Source organism: Bos mutus, chromosome 20 (genome assembly GCF_027580195.1).
Source record: "Bos mutus isolate GX-2022 chromosome 20, NWIPB_WYAK_1.1, whole genome shotgun sequence".
NCBI lineage: Eukaryota > Metazoa > Chordata > Mammalia > Artiodactyla > Bovidae > Bos > Bos mutus.
The window spans coordinates 942890-961919 of record NC_091636.1 but is presented as its reverse complement, the minus strand read 5'-3'; the positions used below and the strand labels follow the sequence as shown (position 1 = coordinate 961919).

At 43.2% G+C, this 19030-nt stretch overlaps 1 long non-coding RNA gene across 1 annotated transcript in view; it reads left to right on the top strand.

Moving 5' to 3' along the window:
* Positions 1-15262, top strand: part of LOC138984236 (uncharacterized) — a 264839-nt gene extending 249577 nt beyond the window's left edge. The window contains exon 4 of the long non-coding RNA XR_011461505.1: positions 15041-15262. This is a non-coding gene — a long non-coding RNA (uncharacterized lncRNA). The remainder of the gene's footprint in view (positions 1-15040) is intronic.
* Positions 15263-19030: the final 3768 nt, after the last annotated feature.

Genomic DNA, 19030 nt, shown 5'->3' with positions numbered 1-19030 from the left:
AAGATGTCCTTTTCATTATAGGGGACTGGAATGCAAAAGTAAGAAGTCCAAAAACAGCTGGAGTAACAGGCAAATTTGGCCTTGGAGTACAGAATGAAGCAGGGCAAAGACTAATAGAGTTTTGCCAAGAAAATGCACTGGTCGTAACAAACACCCTCTTCCAACAACACAAGAAAAGACTCTATACATGGACATCACCAGATGGTCAACACTGAAATCAGATTGATTATATTCTTTGCAGCCAAAGATGGAGAAGCTCTATACAGTCAGCAAAAACAAGACCAGGAGCTGACTGTGGCTCAGATCATGAACTCCTTATTGCCAAATTCAGACTGAAATTGAAGAAAGTAGGGAAAACCACTAGACCATTCATGTATGACCTAAATCAAATCCCTTATGATTATACAGTGGAAGTGAGAAATAGATTTAAGGGCCTAGATCTGATAGATAGAGTGCCTGATGAACCATGGAATGAGGTTCGTGACATTGTACAGGAGACAGGGATCAAGACCATCCCCATGGAAAAGAAATGCAAAAAAGCAAAATGGCTGTCTGGGGGGCCTTACAAACAGCTGTGAAGAGAAGAGAAGCGAAAAGCAAAGGAGAAAAGGAAAGATATAAACATCTGAATGCAGAGTTCCAAAGAATAGCAAGAAGAGATAAGAAAGCCTTCTTCAGCGATCAATGCAAAGAAATAGAGGAAAACAGCAGAATGGGAAAGACTAGGGATCTCTTCAAGAAAATCAGAGATACCAAAGGAACATTTCATGCAACGATGGGCTCGATAAAGGACAGAAATGGTATGGACCTAACAGAAGCAGAAGATATTAAGAAGAGGTGGCAAAAATACACAGAAGAACTGTACAAAAAAGATCTTCACCACCCAGATAATCACGATCGTGTGATCACTGACCTAGAGCCAGACATCCTGTAATGTGAAGTCAAATGGGCCTTAGAAAGCATCACTATGAACAAAGCTAGTGGAGGTGATGGAATTCCAGTAGAGCTATTCCAAATCCTGAAAGATGATGCCGTGAAAGTGCTGCACTCAATATGCCAGCACATTTGGAAAACTCAGCAGTGGCCATAGAACTGTAAAAGGTCAGTTTTCATTCCAATCCCAAAGAAAGGCAATGCCAAAGAATGCTCAAACTACCGCACAATTGCACTCATCTCACACGCTAGTAAAGTAATGCTCAAAATTCTCCAAGACAGGCTTCAGCAATATGTGAACTGTGAACTTCCTGATGTTCAAGCTGGTTTTAGAAAAGGCAGAGGAACCAGAGATCAAACTGCCAACATCTGCTGGATCATCGAAAAAGCAAGAGAGTTCCAGAAAAACATCTATTTCTGCTTTATTGACTAGGCCAATGCCTTTGACTGTGTGGATCACAATAAACTGTGGAAAATTCTGAAAGAGATGGGAATACCAGACCACTTGATCTGCCTCTTGAGAAATTTGTATGCAGGTCAGGAAGCAACAGTTAGAACTGGACATGGAACAACAGACTGGTTCCAAATAGGAAAAGGAGTTCGTCAAGGCTGTATATTGTCACCCTGTTTATTTAACTTATATGCAGAGTACATCATGAGAAACGCTGGGCTGGAAGAAACACAAGCTGGAATCAAGATTGCCGGGAGAAATATCAATAACCTCAGATATGCAGATGACACCACCCTTATGGCAGAAAGTGAAGAGGAACTAAAAAGCCTCTTGATGAAAGTGAAAGTGGAGAGTGAAAAAGTTGGCTTAAAGCTCAACATTCAGAAAACGAAGATCATGGCATCTGGTCCCATTGCTTCATGGGAAATAGATGGGGAAACAGTGGAAACAGTGTCAGACTTTATTTTTCTGGGCTTCAAAATCACTGCAGATGGTGACTGCAGCCATGAAATTAAAAGATGCTTACTCCTTGGAATGAAAGTTATGACCAACCTAGATAGCATATTCAAAAGCAGAGACATTACTTTGCCAACAAAGGTTCGTCTAGTCAAGGCTATGGTTTTTCCTGTGGTCATGTATGGATGTGAGAGTTGGACTGTGAAGAAAGCTGAGCACTGAAGAATTGATGCTTTTGAACTGTGGTGTTTGAGAAGACTCTTGAGAATCCCTTGGACTGTAAGGAGATCCAACCAGTCCATTCTGAAGGAGATCAGCCCTCGAATTTCTTTGGAAGGAATGATGCTAAAGCTGAAACTCCAGTACTTTGGCCACCTCATGCGAAGAGTTGACTCATTGGAAAAGACTCTGATGCTGGGAGGGATTGGGGGCAGGAGGAGAAGGGGACGACAGAGGATGAGATGGCTGGATGGCATCACTGACTCGATGGACGTGAGTCTGAGTGAACTCCGGGAGTTGGTGATGGACAGGGAGGCCTGGCATGCTGCAATTCATGGGGTCACAAAGAGTCAGACACGACTGAGCGACTGATCTGATCTGATCTGAGGCTAAGATTGAGCACTGGATGGTCCTTTGTTTAAAGACCCAACTTCAGATGGAAAGCTCTTTTAGTAACATGAGGTTAAGGCCTTGGTGGTCCACAGGGTCACAGAGTTGGACACAACTGAAGCAACTTAGCACGCACTCAGTGCTATTAGGATCTTAGAGACTCGATGAAGTGCAGTGTTGTTGAAAATATTAAACAACCTCAATGGGAAATGTCCTTTCTGATGAATAAAGGGATCTTTGTGGGACTACATAACTCTTTTGCCTATAAAATCTCATATAACATTGCTTCTCAAATTTTAACATGCATTTGGAACACCTCTGAATCACATTAAAATGAGGGTTTTGATTTGGTAGATTCAAAATTTCTCATATTTCCAATAATGATTCCAATAATCTCCCAGGTAACACAGAAGCATCATGTAATCAAATCCTGTAGCCTAAAGGCTACATTTTGAAAAGCCAGAACTAAAACCCTTTGACCAGGGTGTAGCTAAATTCCTTCAGCTGTCTTCCTCTCACCTGTTCAGATTCAATCACCTTGATTCCAGGGCTGGTGTGACCTTGTATAAAGAGAGAGACAAGATGAAAAGGGACAAGAAACAATCTGACACCCTACCTAGGCTCGTGGAACCCTGAATAAAGCAGTGATACCGGATGGACCATGTCAAAGTTCTATATATGTTAAGCAGTCACTCCAGATGCCTCCTTGAGGCCACCGGGGCTAATATTCCAGAATCTCTTGGAAGACAGAAGACATTTTGAAATCAAACCTGAGCCCTGAGTATTCAGGGCTGGCCAGTGGGGCCAGTTGACCCTGAGAGAATGGTACCCTATTTCTGTCTCTTAGATACACCAGCCTGCTCCTTTAAGAAAGGCTCTCTCTTTGCCTTGCTTCAAAGTCTTACACAGGATATTAGCCACTTCCTTCTCTATAATTCATCCTTCCACTTTGCCATCTGGAATATTTCTCTTTTACAAGTGCCTAAGTTGTTGCAGTTTGAGGCAGTTGAATCCTAAATTTGCCATTTGGAGTAATTTATTGTTTTTAATGCTTTCTTCCCAAAATTCAGATTCTGTGGTTTGAAACAGACTCTAACCAGGATTTCTGCTTCCTAGTTGGACATCTGGTAGTTTACCCTTTCCAGGTCTCCGGGTTTATTTTTCAGTCTTCTGCAAGTGACTGTCAGAGAGCTTCTTCAGATCACTCTGTCCACCAGGTTCATTAGTTTTCCTCATTATATCACTGACCTGAATGCCTTGGTAGGACCTCTTATGACAGGACTAAGACGGAGTAAGTGGAGACCAGTAGGCTGTAATCTCAATTGCAACACAAAGGTTTTGCTGTTCCTAAAACATCTTCCTACTAATATCTCAAATCCTACCTTTGGGTTACTGGTCGCATCAACAGTAGAGGTGGAAGTAAGCGCAGGTAAGCAGTGAAACTGAGGGGAAAGGGACTTCACAATTGTCTGTGCCTGTGCTTGTGCTCAGTCGCTCAGTCCTGTCCAGTTCTTTATGACCCCATGGACTGTAGCCCATCAGGTTCCTCTGTCCATGGGATTTCTCAGGAAGAATATTGGAGTGGGTTGCCATTTCCTCCTCCAGGGGATCTTCCCAACCAGGGATCGAATCTGTGTCTCTTGCATTGGCAGGCGGATTCTTTACCGCTGAGCCACCAGGGAAGTGAAAAGTGAAAGTGAAGTCACTCAGTCATGTCCGACTCTGCGACCCCGTGGATTGTAGCCTGCCAGGCTCCTCTGTCCATGGGATTCTCCAGGCAAGAATACTGGAGTGGGTTGCCATTTCCTTCTGCACGGGATCTTCCCAACCCAGGGATTGAACCCAGGTCTCCTGCATTGCAGGCAGATGCTGTATCCTCTGAGCCATCAGAGAAGTACTATGTGTCAAACCCTAAACTGAGAAAGTAGGTGATGTCCTCCCTACTCTACAGATGAAGAGATAAAGAAATCAAGACTCATTATATCTTTCTCAAGGTATCCTGAAAAACAATGTGGTGGGGTCAAGACTTGAATAAGATCTGACTCTAAGTCCATGAGCTTGTCACTATTTGATCCTGGTGGACGAGGAACATGACACCAGATGGAGGATGAAACCAGCTTCTGCGGTTTTCATGGTGGGATAATCGATCACAATGAAGCCAGAGGGCACAGAATTTCCAGAACATGGCACCAGCTACTAGACAGAAGCTCCATATTAAACTAACCTTGGCATTAATGCAAGATTTTGTGAGCTTATTTATGGCAAGAGCCCACTTCCCATTTGGCTAGCTTGAAGTTTGCAAGTAAAAGTGAGTGGCAGTGACCTACTTTATGAAATCTTTGAGTAGGAGTGAAGCAAGATTAGTTCATCCCTGGAACCTCTTCCATGATTCTCTTTGAAGAAGTGTTTCTAGGTAACAGTACTCTGGTGGTTCTCAACCTGTGGGAGCTTTGGAGTAGTCAGTCTACCTGGGCCCCATCCAAGACCAACTGAGTTGGGTTTCTAGCTGTGGGGCCCTGGCATCTATGCTCCCCAAAGCTATCCAGGATTGATGAGCAGCCAGGGTTGAAACCGCAGCCCCAGGATACATGAGCTTACTATTTTTCCATGCCCTGAGAAGGAGAACAGAATTAAAACCCTGCACAATTCTAGAGGGCAGAGGAAAGTGTGAACAGGTTTCTGGTGCTAAGTTTGGAAAACCAAATTTTTCTCATTTGTAAGAAGAAAAAAACAAGTTTTAATCACTTCACAGTTTTGCCAGAGGGCCAATGATCCAGAGGTTCCCTTTAGCCCATGCTCTAGTGAATCTAACTTCCAGTGTCTAACCTTCATGGAGTCAAGGTCAGGATTAACTTTTTTAGTATCTGACACCCACTTTAAAAACTCAGTTCTAAAACTCACTGCATTGCAGGGTCTGCTATTTGTCTAAAGTACTGGCATTCCGGGAAAATGGTGCTTTGTTGATTTTAGACTAGAGAATCAAAGAGATAGGGTGGTTATTTGTCCTTCCCAAGGTTGCTTACTAAAGTCATTAGAGCTGTCTTCTTTAACTGGAGCAGCATTTAAGGTGCTTCTGGAATGTTATGGGAAACATAGTCATCCCTATGAAATTAACATCAGGGTTGGTCAAGGCTATGGTTTTTCCAGTGGTCATGTATGGATGTGAGAGTTGGACTGTGAAGAAAGCTGAGCGCCAAAGAATTGATGCTTTTAAACTGTGGTGTTGGAGAAGACTCTTGAGAGTCCCTTGGACTGCAAGGAGATCCAACCAGTCCATTCTGAAGGAGATCAGCCCTGGATATTCTTTGGAAGGACTGATGCTAAAGCTGAAAGTCCAGTACTTTGGCCACCTCATGCGAAGAGTTGACTCATTGGAAAAGACTCTGATGCTGGAAAGGATTGGGGGCAGGAGGAGAAGGGGACGACAGAGGATGAGATGGCTGGATGGCATCACCAACTCGATGGACATGAGTTTGAGTGAACTCCGGGAGTTGGTGATGGCGGGGAAGCCTGGCGTGCTACAGTTCATGGGGTTGCAAAGAGTCAGACATGACTGAGCGACTGAACTGAACTGAACTGAATGTTGAAGGGGGACAGTGTGTGCACAGCTCAATCCAGCCTCATAGTGGCTACCAGAGGAGCCATAGGGCATCATGGTTACCATTCCAACTTCTTAATAAGTATCTCTCTGTCTGGAATTGCTGCATGACATACAAGCTCTTTGCCCAAGAGAAGGTATAGCCATGAGAGACAACATAAAAGCCTCCTAGAGTTGAGCCAGGCTTTAGAAAAGAGTTTGGGCGGGAAATGAAAATATCTTTCCCATCTAACCTGAGTATATCTGATTGATAGGATGTAATCCTAAAGTAGAACCTGAGCTACAAGGAAGTCTGGGAAGTATAGTTTTTGTTCCCAGTCTTTCTTAAGAGAAAGATAGTGGAAAGAAGATTTAGAGAACCAAAGCATTGGCCACAACCAGAATTTTTCAATGTGTATACCATAGAATAGCAAGATGTAGCTAAACATTACTTTTTTAAAGATTTTGTTCTCAAATGAATTGAAGTCATGCTTGGTAAAACAAAGTTAAACATGATTCTTTTAAGAAATATTTATTTCTTTGGCTGCATGGGGTCTTAACTGTGGCACGAGGGATCTTTGGTTCGTCATACAGGGTCTTTCTTTGCAGAGTGCAGAATCTCTAGTTGTGACATGCAGACTCCCAGTTGCCATGTGCAGACTTAGTTGCTCCATGTCCCCTGCATTGCAAGGCAGATTCTTAACCACTGGACCATCAGGAAGTCCCCTAAATATGATTCTTTGTTGCAATATATTTCAGGGTTGTTAACATCCAAACATGTACCCTAGTTCTTCATATTTTGAGAAGCATGAACTGGGTAAACACTTATCTAAGCTCATTTTGCAGAAGAAGAAACTGGGGTCCAGAGGGATTAAATAAGATGCCCGATGTTGAATAGCCAGTTATCAACAAAGCATGAAACCAAAACCCGTGCTTCCGGAGTAGCCAGGAGTTTCTTACACTTAGAGGGAGTGGAAAGCGGGCAGTGGGGGCAGGCAGGCAGGCAAGTGGAAGGATGAGACTGACAGGCAGGGGAGAGAGGCTGGAATCTAGAGGAAGGCTAGGCATCAATGTCTGTCCCAGTTATTGAGAGTGAAACATTCAAAAACACTCTGCGCGTGTCCTGACCCAGAGCCACAATGAGTTCATTAAAGAGGTCGAAACCCTGAACCCATATCTCAATCCCTTTCCACATGCGTCTGGAATATGTTGGTTCTTTGGCCTCGATTAGTCACAGGGAAAACTGGTTCTGTGGAACATATCATCTTTATAAATAGAACCAGAATCCAGTGGTTTCTAAACAGTCAGGAGACAGTCTGTCTTCTGGTGTCAGCTATTTATTTGTATTTCTGTTTCATAAAACACATCTTCTCCAGTTCTAGGCTTTGCCTCATTACGTGTCTGCCCCAGACGTGTTGCACAGATTTCTTGACCTCTTGACTCAAACCCCAGGGAGTGGGGGCAGTGGGCACTTTCTCCTCTGGTTCCTGCCAAGGTTGGCGCTGTGGTAAGGATGTTTGTGTTTGTTAAGGAGCTAGAAGGACTCTGGACTTTGATAATAATTCCTTTCTTAGATGGTGCATGTAGGGACTAGAGGAAAAAGAGAAATCCCTTTCTCAGCTGCCATGTCTCAGAGGCCACATCATTTTCTCTGAACCCACCTGCACACTTGTTAATTCTTTTTAACGAAATTTTTGATGTGTCTGTTCTCTCTTGTTTAGGTCAGTCTTGTCACTCACCAAAAATGGAGAAAATAAATAGTCATAAAGTAGTCCTTTCAGTTAAACATATCAAGCCTTTATGAAAAGCCTGCTGAGCAATCTGACTGATGGTAGGGTGCAGATTCTCGGTGTCCACCGCCTTTCTTTTGTTTGCACGCATTCTCTGCTTCAGGTAACAGACACAAATTTCAATCAGCAAGGCTAAATGTGGCTTAGGGGTCGCTAATAATAAAGCATTTCCTGTTCTGATAGACTTACCTTGATTTTTTTCATGAACCATTTTGGAAATGGGGAACTCAACACTTTTTGAAGCAATTTTACTATTGATGTTGTTTGTCTCTGTTAGTCAAGGCACATTTGGTTGCAAGTAATAGAAAAGCCAACTCAAACTGGTTTAAACTGGCCTCACCTCCTCTCAAAAATGTTAGTTTAGTGATTACCCAAAGAACAGAAAAGGATAGACCCACTAACTGCATTTCTGGACCCAAGAGGTAAAACAATGTCATCAAGATTCAATTTCTCAGTCCTTCTTCCGCTATGCAACTTCATTCTCCAGGATATTTTTCTCAACCAAGATACCCCAGAGTCCCCAGACTGACATTCTTACAGGTCAGCAGAGAGATTCTGTCCTCCCACTGCTCAACCAAGTCCTGAGATGAGGCTCACAGGACCAAGTTCAATTGTGTCCACACTCCTGAACCATTCACTGACCAGAACCTGTTCATTAATTGTCAAGGCCTGGGCCATGGATCCATTTCTGGAGTGAGGAGTGAGATGATGTTACCAAAATGAAGGGCAGTAGATGCTGATTGGGACAAAATGTTCTCAGTTACATTCTGTTTATGCATCTTCATTTATTCATTCATTCATTTTGCATAGAGGAACTGTTGTGTGCTGGAAACCAGGGATAAAATCCTGGACAAGTTCTCCTTGTCTTCCATTCTGTGATGAATTCCTTCACCCCCATTGCCTCAGCAGAGTTGGATATTCCCTCCTGATGCTTCTGCTCTTCTCAGTAAATACCTCAACAACAGCATACACCATTCAAGGCTGTATTGATGTCTCTTCATCTTTCTCCCTAATTTTCTTTGAGCTCCTGTAGGACAGATACCGTGTCTTAGTTATCTTGGCCTCCCCAGATACCAGCAGCAGGTGCAGACAAAGTACTCAGAAAGCCTTTGTTGAATAAATATGTGAGTGATGAGTGATGAATAAACATATGAGTGATTAAAATTTTTTTAATTAGTGAATTAACACACACGTTCCCAGTCCTTGGGGATTTTGCAAACTACCAGGGGGAAATAAATCCATAAATAACTCATTGGAATACAACATGATTCATGGGACAACAGCCATGTGAGCAAAAGATTGGGAAACACAGCGGAATGTGATATGTAGCAGAATTATTGAAAATGTTTTAGATATTTAGATATTTAAATATATTTACATATTTCAAATCTAAATCTAACTCTCTGTGGTTTATACCTGCATATTTGTAGTTCTTCATTCTTGAACAGCTCCAGATATGTCTACTTATTGTTCTAACCTCTGGAACAATTTCTGACAACGCATAAGGTACTCAATCAGTATTTCTTTCTTTTTCTTTTTTAAATGTTTTCAGGGAGGAAACTGCGCAGGGAGGAGACTTTCCTTTTTTTTTTGGTATTTATTTCTTTGCTGTGTCCTCTCTTAGTTGTGTCATGCACACAACAACATGGTCTTTGTTTTGGCATGCGCCGTGCAGGTTCCAGTGTGCACAGTGGTGCATGGGCTTGGCTGCCTAACGGCAGATGGAATCTTAGCTCCTGGATCAGGAATCAAACCCATAGCTCCTGTATTGGAAGCTAGATTCATAACTGTTGGACCACCAGGGAAGTCCCTCAATCAGTATTGCTGAAAAAAATTAATTTCATTGTCTCAGCTATATCACAGTATCAGTTGTAGAAGGGTAAGTATCTTTCCCAGCTCTTAGATTTCCCTGCTAATGGTTACATCATCATCAGTTCAGTTCAGTCTCTCAGTCATGTCCAACTCTTTGAGACCCCATGGACTGCAGCACACTAGGCTTCCTTGTTAAACACCAACTCCAGTGGTTTACACAAACTCATGTCCATTGAGTCAGTGATGCCATCCAACCATCTGATACTCTGTCGTCCCCTTCTCCTCCTGCCTTCAATCTTTCCCAATATCAGGGTCTTTTCAAATGAGTCAGCTCTTCACATCAGGTGGCCAAAGTATTGGAGTTTCAGCTTCAACATCAATCCTTCCAATGATTACTCAGGACTGATCTCCTTTAGAATGGACTGGTTGGATCTCCTTGCAGTTCAAGGGACTCTCAAGAGTCTTCTCCAACACCACAGCTCAAAAGCATCAATTCTTCTGTGCCCAGCTTTCTTTATAGTCCAACTCTCACATCCATACATGACTACTGGAAAAACCATAGCCTTGACGAGACGGAGCTTTTTTGGCAAGGTAATGTCTCTGCTTTTTAATATGCTGCCTAGGTTGGTCATAACTTTCCTTCCAAGGAGTCTTTTAATTTCATGGCTGCAGTCATCATCTGCAGTGATTTTAGAGCTGAAAAAAGTAAAGTCTGCCACTGTTTCCACTGTTTCTCCATCTATTTGCCATGAAGTAATGGGACCAGATGTCATGATCTTAGTTTTCTGAATGTTGAGCTCTAAGCCAACTTTTTTACTCTCCTCTTTCACTTTCATCATGATAGTATTTAGTTCTTCTTCGCTTTCTGCCATAAGGGTGGTGTCATATGCATATATGAGGTTACTGATATTTCTCCCAGCAATCTTGATGACACCACCCTTACATGACTGAGTAATTGAACTGAACTGGACTGAATCTTGATTTCAGCTTGTGCTTCATCCAGCCCAGTGTTTCTCATGAGATACTCTGCATATAAGTTAAATAAGCAGGGTGACAATATACAGCCTTGAGGTACTCCCTTTCCTATTTGAAACCAATCTGTTGTTCCATGTCCAGTTCTAACTGTTGCTTCCTGACCTGTATACAGATTTCTCAAGAGGCAGGTCAGGTGGTCTGGTATTCCCATCTCTTTCAGATTTTTCCACAGTTTATTGTGATCCACACAGTCAAAGGCATTGGCATAGTGAATAAAGCAGAAATAGATATTTTTCTGGAACTCTCTTGCTTTTTCCATGATCCAGCGGATGTTGGAAATTTGATCTCTGGTTCCTCTGCCTTTTCTAAAACCAGCTTGAACATCTGGAAGTTCATGGTTCACGTATTGCTGAAGCCTGGCTTGAAGAATTTTGAGCATTACTTTAGTAGTGTGTGAGATGAGTGCAATTGTGCGGTAGTTTGAGCATTCTTTGGCACTGCCTTTCTTTGGGATTGGAATGAAAACTGTCCTGTGGCCACTGCTGAGTTTTCCAAATTTGCTAACATATTGAGTGCAGCACTTTAACAGCATCATCTTTTAGGATTTGAAATAGCTCAACTGGAATTCCATCACCTCCACTAGCTCTGTTCGTAGTGGTGCTTCCTAAGGCCCACTTGACTTCACGTTCCAGGATGTCTGGCTTTAGGTGAGTGATCACACCATCGTGATTATCTGGGTCATAAAGATCTTTTTTGTACAGTTCTTCTGTGTATTTTTGCCACCTCTTCTTAATATCTTCTGCTTCTGTTAGGTCCATACCATTTCTGTCCTTTATTGTGCCCATCTTTGCATAAAATGTTCCCTTGGTATCTCTTATTTTTTTGAAGAGATCTCTAGTGCTTCCCATTCTATTGTTTTCCTCTGTTTCTTTGCACTGATCACTGAGGGAGGCTTTCTTGTCTCTCATAGCTATCTTTGGAACTCTGCATTCAAATGGGTATATCTTTCCTTTTCTCCTTTGCTTTTTGATTCTCTTCTTTTCTCAGCTATTTGTAAGGCCTCCTCAGACAGCTATTTTGCTTTTTTGCATTTCTTTTTCTTGGGGATGGTCTTGATCCCTGTCTCCTGTACAGTGTCATGAACCTCCGTCCATAGTTCATCAGGCACTCTGTCTATCAGATCTAGTCCCTTAAATCTATTTCTCATTTCCACTGTATAATCATAAGGGATTTGATTTAAGTCATACCTGAATGGTCTAGTGGTTTTCCCTACTTTCTTCAATTTAAGTCTGAATTTGGCAATAAGGAGTTCATGATCTGAGCCACAGTCAGCTCCCAGTCTTGTTTTTGCTGACTGTATAGAGCTTCTCCATCTTTGGCTACAAAGAATATAATCTAATTTCAGTGTTGGCCATCTGGTGATGTCCATGTGTAGAGTCTTCTCTACAAACACCCTTGAAAGAGGGTGTTTGCTATGACCAGTACGTTCTTTTCCAGCATAATTTCTCAGGGTTTCTGCCTCTTCACCTTCCATCCACACACTGGTTAGACAGAGACATGCCAGGTGAGTAATTTGGGGGCCTTTTAACCCTACCTGTTTTTACATGTCTGTTCAACATTTAGTAGGAATGAAAAAATAAAAATTAAATGCTTTTTATGTTGAAACTAAAGATTTATATTCCATGTACATATTGCATGGGATTTTCTGAACTAGACAGTTTCTTGAGAGGCATATTGAACTTTTAAAATGAAGTTATTCTAGTTTGCATTCCCACCAATAGTATAAGAAGGTTCCCTTTTCTCCATACCCTCTCCAGCATTTATTGCTTATAGACTTTTGGATCGCAGCCATTCTGACTGGCATGAAATGGGACCTCATTGTGGTTTTGATTTGCATTTCTCTGATAATGGTGATGTTGAGCATCTTTTCATGTGTTTGTTAGCCATCTGTATGTCTTCTTTGGAGAAATGTCTGTTTAGTTCTTTGGCTTATTTTTTGATTGGGTCGTTTATTTTTCTGGAGTTGAGCTACAGGAGTTGCTTATATATTTTTGAGATTAATTCTTTGTCAGTTGCTTCATTTGCTATTATTTTCTCCCATTCTGAAAGCTGTCTTTTCACCTTGCTTATAGTTTCCTTTGTTGTCCAGAAGCTTTTAATTTTAATTACGTCCCATTTGTTTATTTTTGCTTTTATTTCCAATATTCTGGGAGGTGGGTCATAGAGGATCCTGCTGTGATTTATGTTGGAGAGTGTTTTGCCTATATTATCCTCTAGGAGTTTTATAGTTTCTGGTCTCACATTTAGATCTTTAATCCATTTTGAGTTTATTTTTGTGTATGGTGTTAGAAAGTGTTCTAGTTTCATTCTTTTACAAGTGGTTGACCAGTTTTCCCAGCACCATTTGTTAAAGAGATTGTCTTTTCTTCATTGTATATTCTTGCCTCCTTTGTCAAAGATAAGGTGTCCATAGGTGCGTGGATTTATCTCTGGGCTTTCTATTTTGTTCCATTGATCTATATTTCTGTCTTTGTGCCAGTACAGCCACTATGGAGAACAGTGTGGAGATTCCTTAAAAAACTAGAAATAGAACTGCCACATGACCCAGCAATCCCACTGCTGGGCATACACACTGAGGAAACCAGAATTGAAAGAGACACGTGTACCCCAATTTTCATTGCAGCACTGTTTATAATAGCCAGGACATGGAAGCAACCTAGATGTCCATCAGAAGACGGATAGATAAGAAAGCTGTGGTACATATACACAATGGAGTATTTTTCAGCCATTAAAAAGAATACATTTGAATCAGTTCTAATGAGGTGGATGAAACTGGAGCCTATTATACAGAGTGAAGTAAGCCAGAAAGAAAAACACCAATACAGTATACTAACGCATATATATGGAATTTAGAAAGATGGTAACGATAACCCTGTATGCAAAACAGCAAAAGAGACATAGATGTAAAGAACAGTCTTTTGGACTCTGTGGGAGAGGGCAAGGGTGGGATGATTTGGGAGAATGGCATTGAAACATGTATATTATCATATGTGAAACGAATCACCAGTCCAGGTTCGATGTGTGAGACAGGGTGCTCGGGGCTGGTGCACTGGGATGACCCAGAGGGATGGTATGGGGAGAGAGGTGGGAGGGGGTTCAGGATGGGGAATACATGTACACCCGTGGTGGATTCATGTTGATATATCACAAAACCAATACAATATTGTAAAGTAATTACCCTCCAATTAAAATTAATAAATTTATATTAAAAAATACCAAAAAAATGAAGTAATTCTAATAAATCATCTCCAGGAAAGAGTACATGCAGTATCGTGAATTCTTCAGTTTCAGAATTTCAGTAGACTGGATTGTTAACGGGAACTCTTGGGGGGCCAGTCTCAAAGTTAGTGGGGAGGCCTTGTCCATGTAAATTGCATGTACTTGCCACAAAAATATCAGCACAGATAGACTGGCAACAGTGCCCAGGGTTTAATTGCAACCAAACTAATTTAGGTGTCACCAGTTTTGTCAGCAGTCATGTGTGGAGAGCTGAGTTAACCAGCTCCCTGCTGTAGTTTTATTCCAGTGACATTTCAGTATCCCCTATTAACTGGTGTGCTAGACAGCTGCCTAGTGGCTTAGGGTTGTATCATCCTTAGCCTGGAGTGTGGGATGGACTCAGCCTGCAGTACCACAGCATGTCTATAAGATGCCCTCCATAGAGCTTGAAGGCCATCTGGCTGGGGTAGGGGGGCAGACCAGGGAGTGGGGAGCCTGGGGGAGATAGGTGAGGGGGGTGCTGCAATGATAGGCACCTGGCAGGGTGAAGGACCGCTGTGGCTGTCATGGGGTTCTCTCAGATCCAAGAGGAAAAAATCGTCAGAGAAGGAAGGGAGGAGCAGTGGTTTTCAATCAGGGGCAGTTTTGCCATTTCCCACCACTCCTACCCCCAAGACGTGTGGCAATGTCTGGAGACATTTTTGGTTGTGACAACCTCGGGGAGGGGCGCATGCTACCAGCATCTGGTTGGTAGCGGCCGGTGTGCACGCTGCTAACTTGTTTCAGTTGTGTTCGATTCTTTGCAACCCCGTGGACTGTAGCCCCCCAGGCTCCTCTGTCCGTTGGATTCTCCAGGCAAGAATGCTGGAGTGGGTTGCCAGGTCCTCCTCTGGGGATCTTCCCAATCCAGGGATCGAGCCTGCATTTCTATGTCTCATGCATTGGTGGGCGTGTTCTTTATCACTACCACCACCTGGGAAGCCCATGGAGGTCAGAGATGCTGTTAAACATCCTAGACTGCACATAACAGCCCCCACAACAAAGACTTATCTAGTTCAAAATGTCATTGATGCTGAAACTGAGAAAACTTGTTAGAAGCTGACTTAAATCTAGTCCTGGGTTAAAATAATTTACGGATTTTTTTTTTTTCTCTTCTAGGATGAAGGCTTTCCTGCAAGGCCCCCTCTGTCTTCCACTTCACCCTGGTTTGCCTCCTTCTCGTCTGAGTCCTGTGGCTCCTAGCATCTGTTCCATCTCCGCACTTCATATTGGTGGAGAACCTGTATGGCCATAAGCTGGGAGGGAGTGGAAGGCAAAGAACTGTGAGCCAAGACACACCCCATCTTGCCCTTCTGGGTCTCTTACTGTACACCGAGGCATCCCCAGGCAGGTAAACCCCTGCAGACTAAGAGGGAGGCTGGGCTTAAGAACCAGAGGGTCCAGATTTTGGCAGAGAAGGACAAGCTTCCAGGAAAGAGGTGGGGGGTGCTCCTCATTAACAGCTTTGTGGGAGAGGGAATGCGTGTGGCATGCTTATGTTCCATTTGTCTAAATATTATTTTCATGAGGTCAGAGACCTTACCCTTTGTTCTAACTATCCATGAATACATAATAAACCACCCCTAAATTAAGTGGATTCATGCACTTTATTAATATAGTGCATGAATTGTCTCTCATAGTTCTTGAGCGTACCTGGCAGGTGGTTTTTGCTTAGATTTCTCATGGGTGGATATAGTCAGATGGTGTCTCAGGCTACAGTCATCTGAAGACTCAACTGGTTTTGATGTCTAAGCACACTCACCTGGGTTGCATTTATTTTTGGCTTTTTGCTTAGAGCTCAGCTGAGGCTGCACCTGAAGTGTCTACACATGACCTCTCCATGTGGCTTGGACTCCTTAAAGCATGGCAGCAGGCCCCTAAGAGGGAGCATCTGAAGAGAAAATTGCAAGACGTTTTGTGATATGGCCACAGAAACTCCAGACTTCAGCTGGTTAAAACAAATGCACTGAGCCCAGCCCAAATTCAAGGTGAGGGAAATGGGTGACTCCTCTTGATGTGAAGAATAGCATGTACACACAGGATTGAGGGTTGTCATCTATGACTGTTTGCCAGTTCCTACTCTCTGATGCCTTGAAATCTATCAATACCAATGCCCTAAACAAGAGAGCCTAGTAGAGTGGTGTGCCAGGTAGGTGAGAGGTAAATAGACGCCTAGAGGCAGGGAGACCTGGCTTTGAATCCGGGTGTTTCCAGCTACCAGCTGTGGATCTTGGGCAAGTTGTTTAATCTGTGTGAGCCTCAGTTGGCTCATTTGTAAAGGAATGATAATATATGCATCTCCATGTATGGTTGTGGGATTTGAATGTTGCCCAGCATAGAGTAAGCATTCAGTGATTGTTTGCTGTTAGAAATAAAGGTGAAAAGAGGCTGTGCTTTGCTTCTCTAGCACACCTTGTTTACTCTGATCCAGCATCAAGGTGAACTCAGCTGTACAGCACCACTAACGTTCAGGTCTCCCCAGCAAGAAGAACGTGGAGTCGAGAAACTGCAGTCGGGTAGGTAAAGTCAAGGTTCTGAGAATGGATATTGCCACAGTGACCCTTAGGGGCCCTAGAGAAGGATGGAATTTGTCCTGGAGATTAAAAGTGAAGGATCAGGGTCTGATTCAAGCAGAGTATGTTGATGGAGCAGTGTGGTGGAGGGATGGGGAAAAACTCTGCCTCTGGCTCATGTTCCTTCTATTAATATTTTTAGAGCCTCAGCGATCTCACTACAATGGACGGGTGTGATCTGAAGGCTGCACAAGTTCCTTCTAGTCATGGCCAAGCTCTTCCATGTTAGGAACCTCCAAGCGTGCCCACTCCTACCCATCTGTTTGGTCAGCACTCTGGCTTGGGCACTGTTGTTGGTATTCTCTTGATTACTGCTGATGCCTCTTCATGGGTCCTCTTGCTCTTAATCTGTGCCCATTGGTCCTCTGCAGGGCAATCAGAATAATCTATTTTGTAACACAGATCTGATCATGTACTCACAGGCTAAAAGCCTTCAGGGCTGGTTATTCTCCACTTTCCCCTCTCTCTACCTTTTTGGGTTGCTAATCTCAATGGATTTCTTTGGCTTTCTGTATCCTGTTGGAGTTCAGCCAGTGAAGGATCCAGCAGGGGACTGGAGAGCAAGAGATGGGGGCATTTGAAGTGTGTATTCCCCCTGGAGTGTCGCAGTTCCTGCTGTTTGCTGTGACTTCCCATGTCGTCCTACATAGTGACTCTCCTTCCTGGCTCTGCCTCTCATGACTTCCCTCCCTACCTCCTCAGACCTGAAGGTCATCGTGGCTTCTCCACGTTACTTTGCTTGAGTACCTCAACACCCTTCCTTGGTTCCTTTAACTCCACAAAACCCATTAAAGTATTTCTTCTGTAATTACACCATGCAAAATGCCAGGCTGGATGAGTCACAAGCTGGAATTAAGATTGCTGGGAAAAATATAAACAACCTCATATTTGGGGATGATACCACTCTAATGGAAGAAAGTAAAGATGAACCAAAGAACCTCTTGATGAGAGTGAAAAAGAAGAGTAAAAAGCTGGCTTAAAACTCAACATTCAGAAAACTAATATCAAGGCATCAAGTCCCATCATTTCATGGCAAATAGATGGGGGAAAAGTGGAAACAGTGACAGATTTTATTTTCTTGGTTTCCAAAATTGCTGCAGCCACAAAATTAAAAGTCTCTTGCTCCTTGGAAAAAAACTATGACAAACTTAGACAGCATATTAAAATGCAGAGACGTTCCTTTGCCAACAAAGGTCTGTACAGTCAAAGCTATGGTTTTTCCAGTACTCATGTTCAGATGTGAGAGTTGGACCATAAAGAAGGCTGAGTGCTGAAGAATTGATATTTCTAATTGTGGTGCTAGAAAAGACTCTTGAGGGTCTCTTGGACAGCAAGGAGATCAAACCAAACAATCCTAAAGGAAATCAAGCCTGAATATTTATTGGAAGGGCTGGTCCTGGAGCTAAAGCTCCAGTACTTTACGCCTGATGCAAAGAGATGATTCATTACAAATGACCCTGATGCTGGGAAAGTTTGAGGGCAGGAGGAGAATGGAGGAAGAGGCTGAGGTGGTTGGATGGCATCACTGATTCAATGGACGTGAAAGTGAAAGTGAAAGCTGCTCAGTTGTGTCTGACTCTGCTACCCCATGGACTGTATAGTCCATGGAATTCTCCCAGCCAGAATACTGAAGTGGGTAAGCCAGTCTCTTCTCCAGGTGATCTTCCCGACCCAGGGATTGAATCCAGGTCTCCCTCATTGCAGGCAGATCCTTTACCTGCTGAGCCACAAGGGAAGCCCAAGAATACTGGAGTGGGTAATCCATCCATTCCCCAGGGGATCTTCCTGACCCAGGAATCGAACAAGGGTCTTCTGCATTGTAGGCAGATTCTTTACCGATTGAACTATCAGGGAAGCCCCAATTTGAGTTGATGGTAAAGTGGAGTCAACTCTGGTAGGGAAGGGAGGGAATGAGGACGAGATTTCCAGGAAGACATAAAGACACATTAAAGTGAGGAGGTAGGATGAGCATTAAAAGAACTGAATTAAGGCCTGGGCACCTGATACAGAGAGGGAGACAAAGAGCACAGTGCGGCTGAGAGGGGGCAGGGGTCAAGTCCAGCAAGATTGTGAGGGCCTTGTGAAGAGGAGCTTGGGCTCCATCCTGAGATCAGTAGGAGGTCATTGGAAGCTACAGCTATTAGGGCCTCAGGAGGAAACTTCTGGTTTCCATGAACCATACTTAAGCAAAGTATTGATGATAACTTTGTTCAGTCACTAAATTTGCAAACTCTGGGAGACAGTGAAGGACAGGAAAGGCTGGTGTGCTGCAGACTGTGGGGTTGAAAAGAGTCAGACACAACTTAGTGATTATAGCTGTGATTTCCAATGGCCTCCTACTGGTCTCAGGATGGATCCCAAGCTCCTCTTCACAAGGCCCTCACAGTCTTGCTGGACTTGACCCCTGCCCCCTCTCAGCCGCACTGTGCTGTTTGTCTCCCTCTCTGAATCGGGTGCCCAGGCCTTAATTCAGTTCCTTTAATGCTCATCCTACCTCCTTGCCTTTACTGTGCCTCTATGTCTTCCTGTCTTAAAG